The sequence below is a fragment of the Vitis riparia genome, chromosome 3 (genome assembly GCF_004353265.1).
Source record: "Vitis riparia cultivar Riparia Gloire de Montpellier isolate 1030 chromosome 3, EGFV_Vit.rip_1.0, whole genome shotgun sequence".
In the NCBI taxonomy this organism is placed as follows: Eukaryota; Viridiplantae; Streptophyta; class Magnoliopsida; order Vitales; family Vitaceae; genus Vitis; species Vitis riparia.
Genome location: NC_048433.1, coordinates 13110623 through 13131276, shown reverse-complemented (window position 1 = coordinate 13131276; position 20654 = coordinate 13110623). Strand labels below are relative to the sequence as shown.

Genomic DNA, 20654 nt, shown 5'->3' with positions numbered 1-20654 from the left:
TTTTTTTATTGACTAACTTAAAACTCATAATGCAATGATTTAGAGGGAACAAAAATAGAAATTAGTATAAAAACATAAATTTATTGTTAAGTGCAATAAATGTTTGATTAAATGTATATTTCTAAAATGAGGTGAATATAACTAGACATGGGTTTGATCAATTTTAGGAAACAAAAGCCCACTAAATATCTCATAGGTAGAATATTTAGTTTGAAGTAAAATAAAAGAACGTTCCAAATGAATCAAAAAACTAGGCCATAAAATTTTCAAATGTGATATGAAAGTATGCATAGTAGCCTCGAAAAACTTAAAAACAAATGAATAGTTATATTATATCATTTACTAATTGAAGCAACCTAGAGGAGAGGGAAATGTACTCAAAAAGCTATAATTTATGTGAAACATTGGAACTCAAAAATACAAGTATATTCTAGTTGCATTTAATCTAAACCCAAGTACTTCAGGAACTTATTTTTTTGCAACTTTAATATATAAAATCCACATAATTCACAACCTTAAAAAAAAAAAAAAATAGAGTTTCACCATAACAATCATATCTCAGGAGCACACTTGACTAGATATAGAGTTAAAAGTTGTCAGTTGATGTATAAAAATAGGTTAAAAAATAATTTTTGTAGAAAAACAAGTAATGATTATGAATGCTCTAGATAATTTGGGTGTTTGAGCTTTTAACTTTTAGCCTATATATTCCATGACTTGATTTCAAAATTTTAGGTTTAGAATTTGTATATTTATTTATTGTTAAAAGCAAGATTGTTGTATAATTATCATGTTTGTGAAAATATTTTGGTCCAAATTCACCTCTTTAATCTCTCCCTTCCCCATTATAACCCTTGCACATTCATCCCTTCCTCATTATGAATGCCATCCCCAAGCACATTCATTTCTATCTTAGGTTTAATACCACAAAATCAAATTTTTATGGCTTAATAAAGCATCACCAACCATGAAATACGAGCAATAATTTCATTCTTTCTTCTTTGAAAACTAGAAAGAATGGGATATACTTAATATGTGTCACAAAAATTGGGAAACATGTTAATTAGCTAAAAATATCACCTTAATAAGGTCCGACAATAGATTTAGTGGTAGATAGTAAAAAAATAAAAAATAATCCTACCAACTTTCATGCCTATAGTAGTAGCCAAGTGAAAATAAAATTTATCTAACTGTACCTTGAATGCTAAGAAGATACAATGACTAGACTATGATTTGTAGAGTATGAGATAATGACATGCACTCTCCATTGTAGGAAGATGTACTCCATTATAGCATGTATTTCATATTACATGTGCCAATAAATTAGGAGTAAAGGTAAGAAAATTATGAATCCTCTTTGCATCATCTCACTCCTAAAAATTCTTTTGTTTGATGATGATCAAGTTTATGCTTTAATCAAATATGGCTACACCATCAAAAAAGGAAATAGTGTTTAGCTACTTTCAAACATTGCCTAGGTCATGAATGATTTAACTTTAATGGACATTGTTGGCAAATTTGCTAGTTATGATCTAAATGTTATAAGGGAAAGTGAGATTATTTCCTATGACATCTAACTTACAATTCATTCAAATCTTAAGATTAAAGTATAACTCTTTTAGGGATTAAAGATAATTGTGCTGATGTGACAAATTGAATCTAGGGAATATTAAGACTTATACTTCTAATGAAGGTCTGATGTTTCTATATTAGCTCTAATCGAGTTTCTAGTATAGAGCTTTAGCATATTGGTACTGTCAATTGTCCCACACAAACCATTGGCTAGTATGATCATATTTTTAGTTTAGTAGATTCGAGAACAAAATATTGGTTTTAACTCAAAGCAAGTTTATATGTGCTAAAGAATATGGATTTTCATATATCATGACTGGTAATCGTTTCCTTTTAGCCTAAATATATGCTAAGCTCCAACTTGAGTATGAATATATTTATCTAGTAAAGAATGCAACAAAAACAAAATAAAACATAAAACTCATGGAGGTGTCAAGGCAATTGAGAGTCTTAAGGGTGATGGAAACAAGGTGTAGAAGTTTAGATCCTTTTTTTTTTTTTGCAAGAAAATATGAAAAAGGGAATGAAAAAGGGCATTGTCAAAATGCAAGAGCCAAATCTATACTTAAAGCTTTACTTCGATACCTAAAACAAGGAAGGGAATGATTCAAAGCATTTTGAAACAAGGGGCATGTTGTATCGAATGCAATGTTAAATTTTGGTAAAACCCCCAACTTGTGAACAATAGCATTTAGAAGCCTAATGGTCTATATCAAAACCAAATTGATACTTGACTTAGACTTATCGAAATTTTGATAGAGGCCCTAGAGATGTCAAGCCTTAGTGTCATTTATCTATTATAATTAATGATACTTCGAATACAAATTTGATACAAGCAATCCTTAGTATCAAAGATATGATACCCACTTTAACAATATACTCATTTATCAATTTCTAGCAAAGATTATTCTAGCCAATTATCAAAATTTTAATGTTAGCATGATCTCTCATCCAAAATTTTGATACAAGTATGCAATTTTTCTTTTTCAAATTGATTCCATAATAATGGTCTTTTTAATGAGCAATTTGTGATGATTAGGGTGTGTTTGAGGTCTAACCAATCAGAGAAAGCCACACAAGGAATGATACTTTTGAAGTTGCCAATTTTTGGTACCAACACCAGGAATTTCAAAATCATGTTTGATACATAGTTCACATTTTGAAACAAGCACTTGACAGATGAGATCCTTTATCAAAAAATTTGATATCAATTGTGCATTTTGTTATTTTGTTTCTAATAATTATTCTATTTTACTTATTTATTTTCTCATATTTTAGGCATTTTATTAATGTTTTTAGGGTTAAGAAGTATACACAAATACCGACATTAGGGTCTTTAATAAGGTGGGTTGGTGATTATTTACGTTCTTTCTTTTTTAGTAGTTGTTAATTAGTTTCCTTGAATTTAATATCAGATGTTAGATTAAGTATAAGTGGCTAAAAACCTTGATATCGAGATGAGGATGATCTTCAAAGGAGAATATTAGAGGAATGCATCCATGAATTTTAAGAAATTATTCCTACTTTAGGATTCGTAATTTCTTATAACTTGAAAAAGGAAAAATAACTCTATGAAACCCATAAGACAAGATATGTTTAATAACTATTGGATTCAATGCATGCTTCTTATAAAAATTGTTGATTCATTATGATTATGCATGAATATAAAGCTACCAATAACTGTACTAATGCACATATGTCTCTCTCCTATCAATTGGTATTGGATATAGCTTAGCAAATTGGACAAATGTTATAATCTTTTAAATTTTTTATCATGGGTAAATAAGTTTGAAGGTTTTAAAATATCTCAAATCTTAATAGAAAAATGTTGTAATGATTATTGAACAAGCAATGTTGAAATTGACTAAATATTCAAAATTATTCTATTACCTCAACATGATCTACTCATACTTTCTTTCCTTTGGACTATTTCTTTGTTTTTGCAAATTTATTTCTCATGACATAACATTATGCTCGCTATTACCGACTAATATGAATTATTTTTTTGTTTGTTAGGCCACTAAGAAAAATCAAGTTAATTAAAATGATGCATTTTTATCAAATTTGAAAGGACAAAGCAACAATTTATTATGCTACCTTGCAAAAGTTATCTTCTAGAGCTCCTTCATAAGTAAGCCTTGTATATAATTGAGTATAAATATAACCCAATAGCTATATAATTAATAGGCAATTTAAAAAATAAAGTGGAATGAATCAACATAAAAAGATAGTATGAAACTTATTTTCTTAGTCTCATGAAACAAAGAGAGAAAACAAGATAATACTAAAAGGTTTGGAATACAGGTTAATGTTTCAAAAATGAATATATGTAACAATGAATCTTGATAGAGAATAAAGACATAACCTAGAAGAAAAGGGAAAAAGTGAGTAAAATAAAGCTCTTACCAATAATGAAGTAGTTCCAAAATGTTGCATGAAATTCTTTGTCACTTTCCTATAAGAAGTATTATTATAAGAAGTATCAGTCCTAAAACAATAAAATAATTTTTCATCCACTTGAAGCATTAATGCATATAATGATTAATATGCTAAAGGATGGTTCTTTCTAATTTGAGGTTATGTTTGAGGAATCAATACTCATTGATATGTTTCTCGTGAGTGGTTTAGCAAAATTAAATAATGTGTGACTATCACATTAGTAAAGAAACTTTAAAATAAACATGCTTGGAAAGTCATGATCTTAATTATTTATGACTGTAAACTTATTTTCTGTAGCTAGGGAAAAAAATTATCCTACCCATTTAACATCCTTTTTAGTTTATGGAGAGGTTTTACTTAAATTTGCTCCTAAATATATACATTTTTCAGCCGTTTTTATTCATCCACCTATTGGTCTCCTGAGTCTCTTACCCCATTTTCTTTCATGAGTTTTGCTTAAAAATGGCTTCATAAGACTTCTTCTTCTACAAATGCAAGCCAAGAGCAAACCTAAAATTGGAGATCTTTTTTTATTGCTAAAGAATTACCTTAAGGTGGTGTAGTTGACTATTCTACTAATTAAAAGTTAAGGTTAAATCTTATTCACCTTATCCATTGCATTCTTTCCTAGCACTACCTATCTTCTTATGATTCTCCAAACTTTTCTCAAAGCCTATCAAGTCTTTATTATAATAGCTTAGTTACCATGCACTAGTTTTATCTTCCAATTCACATGCTAACTTTGATACTCTATAGAAGACCAAGGGCATTGCTATATGTACATATGAGATTGTGGTTAAAGCCACTTTCAATATAAATGTTTCCAAGGACAACGTAACAAATTAAATGGAATAAAAGTACCAAACTGACATCACCCACATGAAAGAAATCAATGATTTTGTTCCTATTTTGTGAGAGATTATTCGCATTTTAAGGGTAAGATTTTTGATAACCTAGAGTTTTTCAAGATCTTTTTAAAAAGAAGGAATAACTCCTTCAATGGCATGCTCACTAGTCTACCAATTATCGATTATATTTATCCCTATGTTCAACTCATTTTGCATTGTTCAAGTATTGATTTGTTCATCAACCTAGTGAATCTTTGTGTTTCTAACATACTTGATAAGAATTTAGTTCTTATTTCATTGATCTAGTTTAATACTTAGACATAATGCAATAACGTGTATCATTTATAAAAAATAAAAATAAAAAGGATTATTAAATTGCTTCTAACAACCTATTACCATCCCCCAAAATTTAGAGCAACAAGTCCTACTGTAGAACATAATTTGATACCTCTTCATAATTAGGTAACAAATAGTGTAGTTAAGCTTTGATAGAATTTTAGGTGGAGTTAAAAATCTATGTTACCATGTGATGATTAGCAAGTCTATAAAAAAATTAAAAAAAACCACGAAGACAACTAAGAAGGAAGAATAAAGATCCGCAAGCTTAGTGGACTAATGATGCATCAATTTTTTTAGAACTAGTAGGAGATATGCTTATGTGCATTAAAGAAAATGTAGTACAAAAACATTACCATAGGCCACAAGTTTGGTTCAAGAGCACTTTCAAGACCAAAAGTAGATGATAACTGAAAACCTTCTAGAATGGATTTCATTTTCATTACAATCCCCCAACTGGAACACATATAAGAAAAAGTTGAAGTAAAATGAGGTTATATGAATGTTATGGAAGGGTTGAGATGTTCCAACAAACAAAGTGAGTGTGGGCAAAACCATTGGGTGTAAAAAAGATGCAAAAATAGTCAAAGCCTTCAAATGACATACAAAGTCAATTTTCTTTTTCAACTTGGTGATAGAGCAAATGAATTTGAATTAAGGAATATGGCATAATAAATAAGTTGTGAATAGTCTTTGAATAAAGGCTTGTTGAACAATGCTTTCATAGGAAAATCATGTTTAGTTGAAACCCTATGAAATTTCTTTAAGCATTTGGGTTATCAACCATTTCAATATTCCTTGATTGAAAGTTTTTTTAGATGGTCCCATAGTAACTTGTAGAATGAGAACCATTGTTCATGGTTGAGAAAGTATGACTTCATCCAAGGCTACTGGATCCTAGGTTCTAATATGAGTATCAAATGTACAAGGTCAACTTCAATCAGCAATTTTAGTTTAATTGTGTAGAAGGAAAACTTGCAATAATTCGAAGACCTAAAATTTATTGATTCATGTTAACATGTGTGATCAATATTATAAACCTTAGTTCATTTAAAACAATACATATCCTACAATTTGGTTTCATATATATTGTCATGTATTGATAATAATATGTGTTATTAAGGTTCAAGATATAACAATTTTATAAATTGAAGATTCCTTAAAAGAAAGAGGAGAAAAGGAAAATGAAAATGAAAAAACCCAACTACAACACCCATGACAACAAGAAATGGAGGCTTCTTTTAAAACCATGAGCCCTTGTCATAAAATTTTAAAAAAAATTGTACCAGAAAAAAATATTTACTATTTTATAATAAGATTTTAATGTTCTTACAATTGACTGAGAAAAAAAAAAAAGTGTTTCTATACCAAAGGAAATAGTGTAAGGAGATGAAAGAAAAAACTTAGGGAAGAAAAACCCATGAATAATCATAACTACAATTTTCAATCAATGTTCTACTAGATTCATTTTAATGCCTCCATTACATGTCTATTTCCTTTGCTCGTTCATTGATAGTCTCTTTTAAAAATTGAATCATATCCTTAGGTACTCTTTTCGGTGGTTGATTCTCCTGCAAGTTCACAAGTAATGGTTGCATGCATGTGATTTCTACTTCACCATTGCATTATGTAATTAGTATGCCTTGCCACCCCTTTGATAAATGTTTTATTTAGCCTTCAAGATGGCTCAATAGCTAATGTATACTTTATATATATACATATTGGTATCTATTTATGAAAATAAGTTTTGATAAAATATCTGAAAGAATATTTTAGGATATGAGAAGCAAAAGTTTGCTAACTTAATCATAAATATCATACCAAGTAGGTAGAAATGTAAAGGGCAAATAATAAATAATGGAATAAGACTTAGAGTTCAAGTATAGAGATTAGGAGCCTAAAAATATGAGATATTTTGAGGGTTAAGCGTCATATTTGCTTTCTATTTCCTTAATAAATTCTCTATGGTGTATTGAGTTTGTTCTCTCATACATGCATATAAACATAATTGGACAAACCATTTTAAGACCTTTTATATGCTTATATATGTATTTATTTTTATCTTTAGGTTATTGCACTAACACAGTGATCAAGCCATCTTGTGGAAGAATTAAATGACCTCAAATATTGCAAGTTGTTGTTGTTGTTGTTGTTGTTTTTTATTATTATTATTATTTACAAAATGATCTCTTTAATTAAACATTGAATATTTAAGGCTTAATTGTTTTTTCCTAGAATAACGTTGATAAAAATTACAATATTTTAAAAGCATGTACAGAATATTTTTAGGTTTCTAATATAAGAACTAAAATCAATCTCTCGTCACTTATCATTGCTTTGTGTTTGAAAAGATTGAATTTCTTGGATTTTTTAAAATATCTTTGAATACAAAAATATCATCAACTTAAAGATGGATCAACAACCATAAATATAAAATTGTAGAATAAAATTGCAAGTGTCTAATTTTCAAGAATGTGTTATGGATAATATGCTTAACACTCGATCAGTTCTAGTTCATTGGAAGGAAAATGAGAAAAAGAACAAATATGCTTAAAATATTGGGTCATGAGACCATATTTTCCTTTTTTTTTTTCTTTTTTTCTTTTTTAATTTATGTATTTTACCTTCCCTTCATTTAGGTGTTGTTGATCAAATAAATTACAAGCTTTGAATTCATGAAAATGAAAAGTATTTGTTCCCTTCATTTAGAGGAATATGAGATAGAAAAATAAAAATATAATATTATGAAAAAGTTTAAAATATTTTTGTCAAAAAAGATATGGAAAATCTAAGAAAGTATATTTGTTAATTATTTAAATATAGTTTCTCCAATTTTCATGGATGACAAACTCAAAGAACCTTTATCACTATTTTCTTACAGCTTACAACTTTCATTGTATTGTTTGGAATCCCATTCTAAAAGTAGCTTCAAAGCTGTTCTTTTTATAGTGCTTGCTTTTCTCAAGAATTGAGCTTAGCCCTTTAACCAGCACTTATTGGGGGAATTCTTTCTAAGCCGACAAAGGCACTGTTTCACCTACTGACACCGTTCACTAACCGGTTAGATATATATATATATATATATATATATATATATATATATATATATATATATATATATATATATATATATATATTAATTATGATGAATATATAATTTTATTTTTTAAAAATTATAAATGCAAGTCTTGATTTCACTATGTTTTAGAAAATTTAGTAAGAATTTTTTCTTGAAAAAGGTTTTAAAACTAGTTTATATTTACAAAATTCAATAATTTCATCATTTTGTTTTACCAAAATGTTTAAACCTTTTAATAAATAGTGAATAACTTGATTAAAAAATTTATAGTTTTCTCTCTTGTAATAATTAAGATAAATTAAACTGAATTATTTTAAAAAAAAGATCACATATATATGTATATATTGTACAAAGTTTTCAATAAAAAAAACTAATTTTTATTAAGTTCGTAGATTTCCAGTTAAATTATTTTGCAAGGAATAATCTAGTTTACTTAATGTTTTAGCCTTTACAGGGTCGGTATGATAGGTTTTTGTTCAGTTTGGTGAAAGAAATCTCTCATTTCTTTCCTGTACAAAATATTTTCTTTGTCATCGTTCTTTGAATGAGTTGAAAATCATTATTTGGAGCCTTCTGCATCAACAGCTTGAGCTGACCCAAACAGGTACATGCCTTGCAACTCTCTCTTGCTGCTGCTAATCTCTTAGTGTGTGCTATCACCTATTTGGATGATTAGGGTTTCATATCTAATGAAGATGACTATAACAATGTTCCATCTGTGTCAAGTTATTCCATCTGTGTCAAGTTATTCTCACAATTTTGTTTTTTTTTTTGTCAAGTCATTTTTTTTTTTTTTTGGGTACAGTTTTAAGTGTAGGGTAGGGGTTTGCACTACATTGAAGGGGGGCAATATGCTAGTTGTAAAATTATTTTTATATGCTTATTCAAATTAATTCACGTATTTTTGTCTATATATATATATATATATAAAGATTAAATATTTTGAAAATATGTAAAATTTTAATTAATTTTATTTATATTTCAAATATTTTCAAGGTAAACCAAATATAAGAGAATAATATTTTTAAACATTGTTATTTCTTTACTCAATACTTTTCTTCTAAAACTAAGCATTAATCTCAAATAGTAAATAATTAACAATATAAACCTTGGAGGGGAAATGAGCTAAACATAATTTCATGTCCCAAATTTGAAAATAAAAATAACAAACAAAACAAAAACATTACATAAGATAGGCCTTACAAATTATTGTAAGTCTCAAAATAAAAGAAGAGTTAATTATTTTGCTAGAATGTAGAAAAGTATGGTATTACTCATTGTAGAGAATTCCAGTAAATCAGTTATTGATTTACGGAATCCTCCTTGATTGTAGGAGATATAGTTTAGGAGATACGATTTTCATTTGTACTTATCTTTCCTATTTTATCTGTATATTCAAACTCACTCTGTTTTGTATACGTCTATGTAAATGGAAACCTCAACCCCATAGAGGGTGGTGGTTTTACAAATATTCTTATGGTATCAGAGCTCTTTTGGATTAACCTCCTTGATCCCCTTATGGCCGATTCTTCCTTCTCTTTCAACACCATGATCCACATGGTTACTATTAAACTCTCCTCCGCAAATTATCTTCTCTGGCGAAATCAATTTCTCCCTCTTCTTCAATGTCAGAATCTCCTTAGCCATGTCGATGGTTCCATTGCAGCGCCTCCAATCACTATCGCCTCTGATTCTTCTTCCTCTCAACCGAATCCTAAATATGTGGAATGGCACCTTCAAGATCAACGCCTTATCAATCTCATCTTCTCTTCGTTGACTGGAGAAACCATGGCTGAAGTCCTTAGTCTCACCACTGCTCGTGATGTCTGGCTTGCTTTGGAAAATTCCTTTAGCCATATTTCCAAGACCCGTGAGCTTCGCATCAAAGATGACTTGCAACTCATCAAGCGTGGCACCCGAAGTGTTATTGAATACTCTCATTCATTTAAGGCTTTATGTGATCAACTCACTGCAATGGGTCGCTCGATTGATGATACCGACAAAGTTCACTGCTATCTCAGAGGATTGGTGATGCGACTCATGGTAGCTTAGCTTTAAAGGCGTATCAACAAAATTTATACCTTAGATACTATTACTAAAGTAGCCAAGCTACTATAGCATAGTGGTTCTAGGATCGTTCACTAGGAAGGGTTTTCGCAAACACAAGTGATATTCAAATTAGGAAAATAGGTGATTTTCTTATGGATGTTAGCTTTAAAAGAAGATGTAAATGTTTTAGAAAGATTTAAACTAATTTAAGCTAACATTAAAGACTAAAATGAAAGGGTGTAAAAACAAGTTTCTCAAAGATAGGATAGCTATGCTTTGGCTCTTATGCAAATTGGAAATCTCAGGATAGGCTCCTCGCGTTGGGGTTGCAACTATGGTGATGCTTGCTTCCCGAACCGGTATGGATTTAGCAAATCAAGTTTTAATCCTTTAAAATGGCAAAACAGATGGTAGTGAATTTCATCAATGGTTATTCACCTTAGACTTCCTTTGAATGGCTCGTAAGAGATAACTAATGGTCTAAAGCCAAAAGCTTACCAAATATTGGCAACTCAAAGTCATTCCAAGTGATAAACTCACCTTTCAATGGCCATTGAAATTGGTTCTAATGGATTAATGCAAAACTTGGAATTGAAAACCTCACCTTCCAATAGCTCGTAGGAGATAACTAATGGATAGAAATCCAAAAGCTTATCAAGTATTGGCCGTTGGAAGTTGTCCAATGGAAATAAAAACTAAACTTTGCATTAATGAACCATTAATGAAAAACAACTACCTTACCTTCCGGGTGCAAGAAATTTCCATGGGAATGCATCCAAGCCATCACATAACATCCATACTTTGAGAAACTTAAAAGGTTAGCCTCTCATCCTTGGGGATTTCATCCACCAAGGATGTTTGGCTACTAAGAAAATAGAAATGGAGAAGAAGAAACAGAGCAAGGCTCTGTGGTATATTTCAATATATATGGGTATATTACATAAATTTCTCCATATGTTTCAACGGATGCAAAGGAGTATAAATAGAGAAGTTTTTCCAACCTTCCTAGCTAAGAAATCTTATGATTGGTGGATTACAAGGAGAGGAATGGAAATTTATACAAAAATATCTAAAAGAAAAGATCTCGTGTGGAGTCGGCAAAACAGGGGAGGGGGTGTGCGAAATTCGCACACGTGATCAGGAGGTGTGCGAAATTCGCACACCATTTGCACACCATTCAGAAGGTGTGCGAAATTTTCGCACACCTGGAGCAGTTTTCTTCCGAAGGTCATAACTTCCTCCTTTCAGCTCCAAATCGTGCATGGTTTGAAGCGTTGGATTCTTGACTTCTTGAGCTTTGAAATGGTATATAGAATGTAGAAAATGGACTTCGGAAAGTGCTCCAAAAGTGCCAAAGAAGACTGCAGCTGCTGTCCTCTGTTTTCCTCCTTGCTTCTCTTTGCTTCTCTTTTGCTTTTCTTTGCTTCTCTTTGCTTCTCTCCTTTTGTTGGCTTGTCTAAGCAGCTCCTCCATCATTTGGCATGCTTGAATTGATTCATAAGCTGATATAAACATGTAAACTTGCCACAAAATGGTTAAAACCAATTACTAAGGACCTTAATGAATTAATTGGGTTAAATGAATATGATTACTACTCAAAGGTGCTTAAAACCATTATAATTAGGTCTACAAAATAGCACTTTTTGGTAGTAATCACACCCCCCAACCGACTCATTGCTAGTCCCTTAGCAATGGAGGAGATAAAAACTAAGTAAACCATAATATACATAAAAGGGATCATGCAAATCACTCCAAAAAATGATATGAGTGGCATGATTGGATCAAACTCTCACATGACAAGTCAAGGATATAAAACTCAATCATCAACAAGAGTCATCAAATAACTTACCTATCACAACATGCAAAGAGTGGGCATTATGCAAATTTGAGTATCAAAATAATTTCCACTCCCAAAGGACCAACACTTAATCTTCCACAAAAATCTATGTGTTATTTATTAGTTTCCGGATATAGTATGTCAAACTAATCTCTCCCCTCAACCTAGTTTTTTTTTCAAAGCTTAGCAAACTAATCAACCTCCAATAGGCTAAGAACGCACCTCTTTTCTTTCACAATTTTTTTCTTGTAGGAGTGCAAAGCTTAAAGGCATTCTTTTCTAAATTGTCCATGTAACGGGGGTCCATCGATGACTCCCAACCAATCAAGGTTTAGGGCATCAAGCTTTAAGGATTTTTCAACCACTAACTCCTCGGATTTCACCCCGGACTTTTGAGAATAAATTTTTAAATACCCAAGCACCTACAATATGTTAAACTCCACCTATCCACCCTTGTAACGAGCATTGAGGTCGATGACTCCCAACCAATTAAGGCTTAGGGCACCAGGTTTTAAAGATTTTCACCATATACCCCTCGGACCTTGCTCGGGTTTCAAGGCAAGCAAACATTTTTCTTTCTTTCTTTATTTTCTTCAAAGACTCATTGGCCTTTTATAAGGTGTCTCAACACTATTAAAATGAGGTCAAAGGTACCAAGTCTAAAATTTTCCTAAGTCAAGAGGGAAATAGTTCTTCATCTTATAATCGGAACCTATTGTGTTTAGTGTGTGGATAGCTTAAAGTGGAAGAACTAAGCTTGAATTCAATAGAAGTTTCAACAATTCATCAACTTTAGTAAGCATAATACAAATTCTAAGACTATGGCAATAAGATAAGAATTTAATTTCTCCCATTTACTTTTCAGAATTTTTCCTTAATAACCATGGAGACTAGAATAAAAACTAAAAAAATTTAAAATTAAGCAAAATGCAACTAAATTACCAAAATAACTTAGCATTTAATAACAAAAACTTCCTTCCTCAACTCTCCCCCCAACCAAGCTGAACATTGTCCTCAATGTGACAAAGCGATTAAAAAATAGGGAGGAAGTGGTACCTCCTGAGTGACATGGAGTCTGAGTCATGTAGGAGAAACCACATGTTTCAAAGAAAACATAAGAGTTAGTGAGTAGAGGAAATAGAAAAACGCCAAGTTTTAAACAAGAGTTGATGTCTATATATGATGTATCATCAGTAATACATCCAATTCCAAAATATAAGACATCAAAACATAGAATTGTCTATACTAATATATAAATACAAAAATTGAAGAGATGATCAAGTAATGGAAGGGTCCTGTGGAGTTGATGCATTTGTGGTGGCCTTCTGAGTGGGTTGGATCAGGACTTTGGCCTCTTTTCTGGTATTCTCCTTGGATGGCATAGTCTCCTCAACTGGAGCTCTCAGTTGGAGCTATGGGCTTTGATGGTTTAAGGAGGTTAGAAATGGAGTGAAAGGCTTCATGTGTGTGATCCCAGGGTGTGCGGGGCTCTTTGACTGCTCTGGGGAGCTGTGGCATAGCCTCCTCGGGTCTTAGGCATAATGGAGTAAAGAAATGAGGCTTAGAGGCTTAGGTTTGGGGAGGGTAGGGATGAAGAAGCTGAAAAATTCGCACCATGCAAGGGGTGGCACTATTCACCCGCCCAAATGCAAAATGGTGGCTCCTTCAAATGGCCATAACTTCTTCGTTTCAAATCCAAATCGCACACCGTTTGAACCACTGGACTCCTGACTTCCCAAGCTTCAAAAAGACATATGGAATGCATAATTTGAGCACCATAAAGTGCTCAAAAAACGTGTCCAACAGTAGCAAAAATGGATGGGGCTGCAACATTTCCGTTTAAGCTTTGCACAGTCGTCTTCAAACGGCTATAACTTCTTCGTTTCAACTCCAAATCTAGCACCGTTTGAAGCTATAGACTCCTGACTTCCCAAGATTTGAAACGAGATATTGTACGCATGAAATGAACTTCAGGAAGTGCTCCAAAAGTGGCTGTCATGACTGTCATCAAGGATGCTTCATGGCAAATTTCTTTTTGCTTCCCCTGTTTCCTTTGTTTCACCTCCATTTCGATTTTTGCAAGCATCGTACCTGCATGAACACTTCAAAACTCATCTCAAAAACATATTAAAACTAAATTAAAGCTAAGAATTCAAACTAAAACATGCATAAATTTAAAGAAAGCATAGAATTTAAATGAAGCTGATAGCATGTACCCCAAAAAGAAGATGAACTATTTAGCTCATCCTCACTCACACACCCACTTCATGCTGAATTCCCCCTGGATCCCAAACAAAATTGGCATCCTTACCATTTGGTCCAAGGGAATTCGTTTCTCTTCTCTTCCCTGGAGAAGTGGATGCTTTAAAGGATTCAGGTAACCCTTTATCATCTTGAACCTTATGATTTTCAATGGAAGGTTGGTCCATAGAGTTGTCATAGCAATCCCCCACCAAAGTGTCGATCTTCAACACTTTCCTTGATCTTTTTGCATTGGTTCCTTGAAGGTTATGGTGGGGTTGAGGAGGAAGCTTCCTTTTCTCCCTTGCTATGTCGAGATTGGTGAGCTTCTCAATGGAGTCTTGAACTTTTTCTATCCTTAGTGATAGATCATTATAAACCTCCTCCATTCTTACATTTATTGAACTCTCCAAATTATCAATCTTTTCATTAAGATGAGAGTTGATCTTTTGTTGCTCACCTACAAAGTCCTCCATGACTTTGCTTATCTTCAAAATGGCTTGCTCCAATGAAGATGTACTCATTGATGGTTGAGGTTGAGGTTGGGTTGTAAGGTTGGGATAGTTATTCCAACTTGAGGTGTAGGAGCTTTGGTAACCGCACATGTCTCTCATAGTTGGAATGGTAGGGCACTCCCCTACCGTATGCTCATATGAATCATCTCCATTCAAAGCATACTTACTACCCCATTGGCTTTGTTGAACTTGCCTTTTCCCTAATTCAATCCGATCCCTCATGGATAGGTATGCGAATTTGTCCTTCGGTTGATGTTGAGAACTTTGATCACTACCCCATTGGCTTTGTTGAACTTGCCTTTTCCCCAATTCAATCCGATCCCTCATGGATAAGTATGCGAATTTGTCCTTCTCATGATCATAATGAGAGCTTTGATCTTCATGTGGAATTTCCATTTCTAAAAAAAATGATATTCAACTAAGGCTCTTTTCTTCAACTTGTACCAGGGTTCTCTCTTGGTCTCGAATCCAACAAGGAAGCACAAATTGAAATTAAAACAAAAATAAAAGAAAAGAGAATAAAAAAAAATTAACTAAACAAAAACTAAACTAAAAAAAATTATAAGAAAACTCACCAAACTTGTGATGAAGATCACAAGTTACCCTTAATGGTTGCTTCACTGTGCTTGTGGCACCTTCCCCGGCAACGGCGCCATTTGATGCGACTCATGGTAGCTTAGCTTTAAAGGCGTATCAACAAAATTTATACCTTAGATACTATTACTAAAGTAGCCAAGCTACTATAGCATAGTGGTTCTAGGATCGTTCACTAGGAAGGGTTTTCGCAAACACAAGTGATATTCAAATTAGGAAAATAGGTGATTTTCTTATGGATGTTAGCTTTAAAAGAAGATGTAAATGTTTTAGAAAGATTTAAACTAATTTAAGCTAACATTAAAGACTAAAATGAAAGGGTGTAAAAACAAGTTTCTTAAAGATAGGATAGCTATGCTTTGGCTCTTATGCAAATTGGAAATCTCAAGATAGGCTCCTCGCGTTGGGGTTGCAACTATGGTGATGCTTGCTTCCCGAACCGGTATGGATTTAGCAAATCAAGTTTTAATCCTTTAAAATGGCAAAACAGATGGTAGTGAATTTCATCAATGGTTATTCACCTTAGACTTCCTTTGAATGGCTCGTAAGAGATAACTAATGGTCTAAAGCCAAAAGCTTACCAAATATTGGCAACTCAAAGTCATTCCAAGTGATAAACTCACCTTTCAATGGCCATTGAAATTGGTTCTAATGGATTAATGCAAAACTTGGAATTGAAAACCTCACATTCCAATAGCTCGTAGGAGATAACTAATGGATAGAAATCCAAAAGCTTATCAAGTATTGGCCGTTGGAAGTTGTCCAATGGAAATAAAAACTAAACTTTGCATTAATGAACCATTAATGAAAAACAACTACCTTACCTTCCGGGTGCAAGAAATTTCCATGGGAATGCATCCAAGCCATCACATAACATCCATACTTTGAGAAACTTAAAAGGTTAGCCTCTCATCCTTGGGGATTTCATCCACCAAGGATGTTTGGCTACTAAGAAAATAGAAATGGAGAAGAAGAAACAGAGCAAGGCTCTGTGGTATATTTCAATATATATGGGTATATTACATAAATTTCTCCATATGTTTCAACGGATGCAAAGGAGTATAAATAGAGAAGTTTTTCCAACCTTCCTAGCTAAGAAATCTTATGATTGGTGGATTACAAGGTGAGGAATGGAAATTTATACAAAAATATCTAAAAGAAAAGATCTCGTGTGGAGTCGGCAAAACAGGGGAGGGGGTGTGCGAAATTCGCACACCTGATCAGGAGGTGTGCGAAATTCGCACACCATTTGCACACCATTCAGAAGGTGTGCGAAATTTTCGCACACCTGGAGCAGTTTTCTTCCGAAGGTCATAACTTCCTCCTTTCAGCTCCAAATCGTGCACGGTTTGAAGCGTTGGATTCTTGACTTCTTGAGCTTTGAAACGGTATATAGTATGTAGAAAATGGACTTCGGAAAGTGCTCCAAAAGTGCCAAAGAATACTGCAGCTGCTGTCCTCTGTTTTCCTCCTTGCTTCTCTTGCTTCTCTTTTGCTTTTCTTTGCTTTTCTTTGCTTCTCTTTGCTTCTCTCCTTTTGTTGGCTTGTCTAAGCAGCTCCTCCATCATTTGGCATGCTTGAATTGATTCATAAGCTGATATAAACATGTAAACTTGCCACAAAATGGTTAAAACCAATTACTAAGGACCTTAATGAATTAATTGGGTTAAATGAATATGATTACTACTCAAAGGTGCTTAAAACCATTATAATTAGGTCTACAAAATAGCACTTTTTGGTAGTAATCAATTGGGCACTGACTTTGCTAATTTTTCTACTGCCTAGATGTCTCTCACCCCATTACCAGCTTTCAAAGACTTGGTTCCCAAAGCCGAAAGCTTTGAGATCTTCCAAAAGTCACTCAGGTCCTCTTCCCCTGTTTCTTCTGCTGCTTTTACTGCCACCAAAGGTCCTTTTTCTCCATCTCGGGGTGGTAGCAACTCCAAGTCTTGTCGTTCTCGCGGCGGCTACAATGGAGGCCATGGTCATGGACATGGTAAACGAGGCTCCTATACCCCTCGATGTCAAATCTGCAAGACTGAAGGCCACACTACTGATCGTTGTCGTGGCCGTTATGAACCTACTGATTGCGTGCCCAGCTGGTGTACCTTGATTTTGGTCCTCAGATAGGAGTAATCAACAAAATTTTTAACCTATATCACCATGTGCTAGGATAGCCTCAGCTAGTATAGCATAGTGGCTTTAGGATCATTCACTGGGAAGGGTTTTCAACTTACAACTGATAACAATTCAAAGTTGAATTGATGCTTTTTCATTTCAAGGTTAGCTTTAAAAGAAAACATAAACTTTGATTTAAAAAGAATTGGTTTTAGGCTAACTAAAAAGAAAGTAATGGGAATTACTTATAAAGAAAAGTGTTTCTTGGAATTTTAGGTTCACTGGGGTTAGGCTCCTCATGCAAAAACAGAGTTCCGGTCACTTGAATCTTTTCCTCGCATTAGAGAATTAACATATAGTTAATTCTCTAACTGATGTGGTACAGATGCTTCCCTTTATTAGATTCAAACACTAAATCCCTCTCACTGATTCATCTTGCAATGGCTCATGCCTCTCACCTAGCATTTACCATTCAAGGTGATCATTAACCTTGGATTTCCCTTCTCAAGCTCGCAAGAGATAACTAATGGATGTCTCCTTAGAGTCCAAAAGCTTACCAAGTGTTGGCAATTCTAGAAAATCCTACCTTTAAGTCACCTCCCAAAGGCTCGCAAGAGATAAACTAGTGCATCTCAATGGACCGATATCACTTGCCTTACCAAGTGTTGGCCCAGTTGATTTGAAGGCGTTTTAAGTTAACTAAAAACATAGAAACCATTAACGGGTTACACTTTCTCTTCATTAACAGCTGAAGCAACAAAACTACCAATTCTTGCACTCGGCACCTTACCCAGCTACCTCAGCTCCAAGAGACGAAAAGTCTAGCCACTCATTCTCTGAGGAAACATCCTCAGAGCTTGTTTGGCTAGTAAGAAAAATACAATAAAAAACGGGTAGGTAAGGCAGAGCAAAGCCCTGTATATTACTTCCTTCAAAACTATACAAAAGGTTGTCTCTGAGAACAAGCTCTCGAGATATTTGTGTAATAAAAATTACAAACAATATATATATGAGGTTATTCACCCTTTGTTCTTACTTACTAACTAAGGAATCCTATGATTGGTGGATTACAAGGAGAAAATGGGGATTTAAACAACAAATATCTGAAGAAAAAATCTAAAAGTATCGGTCGCAAATATCTGGAAGCACTCAAGAGGATTTCGCAGGCATGCAAGATGGCTGCGAAATTTCACAAGCTGAAGGTCTCCATTTCGCAGCCAAAGGCTGATTTCACAACCTGCGAAATTGGCCTTTAGCTTGATGTGATTGGATTCCAATGGCTATAATTTCTTCATTTCAACTCCGATTTGCACACTATTTGAAACCTTGGATTTCTGACTTCCCAAGCTTCGAAATGACATATAGTATGCATGAAATGGCTTCCAGGAAGTACTCCAAAAGTGTCCAACAGTTTCTATCCTCTTGAATTCTTCATGTTAGATTTCTCTCTTTGCTTTCCCTCCTTGCATTCATGATTTACTTTTGGAAAAAGACTACAAAGCTTCAAAGCTTAGGTTCTTCATGTTAATGAGATTCCAATTGCTTTGCCATGGATTCCATAGAACTCTCCTCAATCTTGGATTGCTTTGGTGATAAAAAATACTATCAAAAACACCAAAACTTACACAATTTGATTAGAAACGATTGCAAAGGTACTTAATATGCTAATTGAGTTAAAAGGTAATAACTACTACTTAAAAGTGTTTAAAAGAGTTAATTACAAGCTACAAAATAACACTTTTTGAGTAGTAATCACCTACCGAACCTACGAGGCAGCTTGCTAAAGCTTTCAACACATCCTGTTCTCTCTCAAATGGTTCGAAGTTCGATTGATTCAATGATACTAGTGTTTCCACTCACATGACACATGACCCTTCTTAGTTGGACAAGGTTGAGCCCTATCATGGTAAGGATTGTGTAATAGTGGGAAATGGTGCTTCTCTTCCTATTACTCACACTGGCACACTCTCTACCTCTTCCAATTTTAAACTTTTGGATGTTCTTATTGTCCCTCGTCTTACCAAAAACTTGTTGTCTATCAGCAAATTGACCTCTGATTTTCCTCTCTCTATCACTTTTTCTCATGATAATTTTGTTGTACAGAATCGAGTAACAGGACTGGCGGTGGCAATCGATAAACGAGCAGGTGGTCTTTATGTGCTGGAACGTGGCAACTCTGCATTTGTTTCTGTCCTTCAAAATAAAAATTTACATGCTTCCTTTAAATTATGGCATGCTCTCCTTGGTCATGTAAATTGCTCTATTTTATCTCTCTTGAATAAAAAATGACAATTATTTATTACCTCTTTATTGCCTAATCCATTTCTTTGCTCTACTTGTCAACTCGCTAAGAGTCATCACTTGCCTTTTTCCCTAAATAATACTCGATCTAATGTTGCTTTAGGCCTCATTCATTGCAATTTTGGGGTCCCGCTCTCGTCAAATATAATTTGGGATTTACCTATTATGTATTATTTCTCGATTACTACTCTCAATTTACTTGGCTTTATCCTATGAAATTAAAATCTGATTTTTTTTATATTTTCCTTAAATTTCAAAAATTGGTTGAAAATCAACACTCCACCAAAATCAATATTTTTCAAAGTGATGGTGGCGCCGAATTTACAAGCAATCGGTTTCAATCTTATCTTCGACAATTTGGCATCCACCACCAAATGTCTTGTACGTACGCTCCTTTCCAAAATGGTAAAGCTGAACGCAAACATCGTCATGTGACGGAAACGGGTCTTGCTCTCCTCTTTCAGCACAGCCACCTACATTATCAACCGATTGCCTATGCCGGTTCTTGGTAGTCTTTCACCTTTTGAAGTTTTATCTGGTAAACCTCCTAATTATGGGAATTTTCATCCCTTTGGCTGCCGAGTTTACCCATGTTTATGTGATTACGCACCTCACAAATTTTCTCCTCGTAGCTTATGGTGTATTTTTCTTGATTATAGTTCCTCACATAAAGGCTTCCGTTGTTTTGACACTACAATCTCTCGCACATATATTACACGGCATGC

At 33.5% G+C, this 20654-nt stretch overlaps 1 long non-coding RNA gene across 1 annotated transcript in view; it reads right to left on the bottom strand.

Annotated features, from left to right (window-relative positions):
- LOC117909257 overlaps window positions 1-5638 on the bottom strand; it is a 34612-nt gene extending 28974 nt beyond the window's left edge. Inside the window, exons 1-2 of the long non-coding RNA XR_004650323.1 lie at window positions 5552-5638; window positions 3979-4027 (exon numbers count right to left, since the gene is read on the bottom strand). This is a non-coding gene — a long non-coding RNA (uncharacterized LOC117909257). The remainder of the gene's footprint in view (window positions 1-3978; window positions 4028-5551) is intronic.
- Window positions 5639-20654: the final 15016 nt, after the last annotated feature.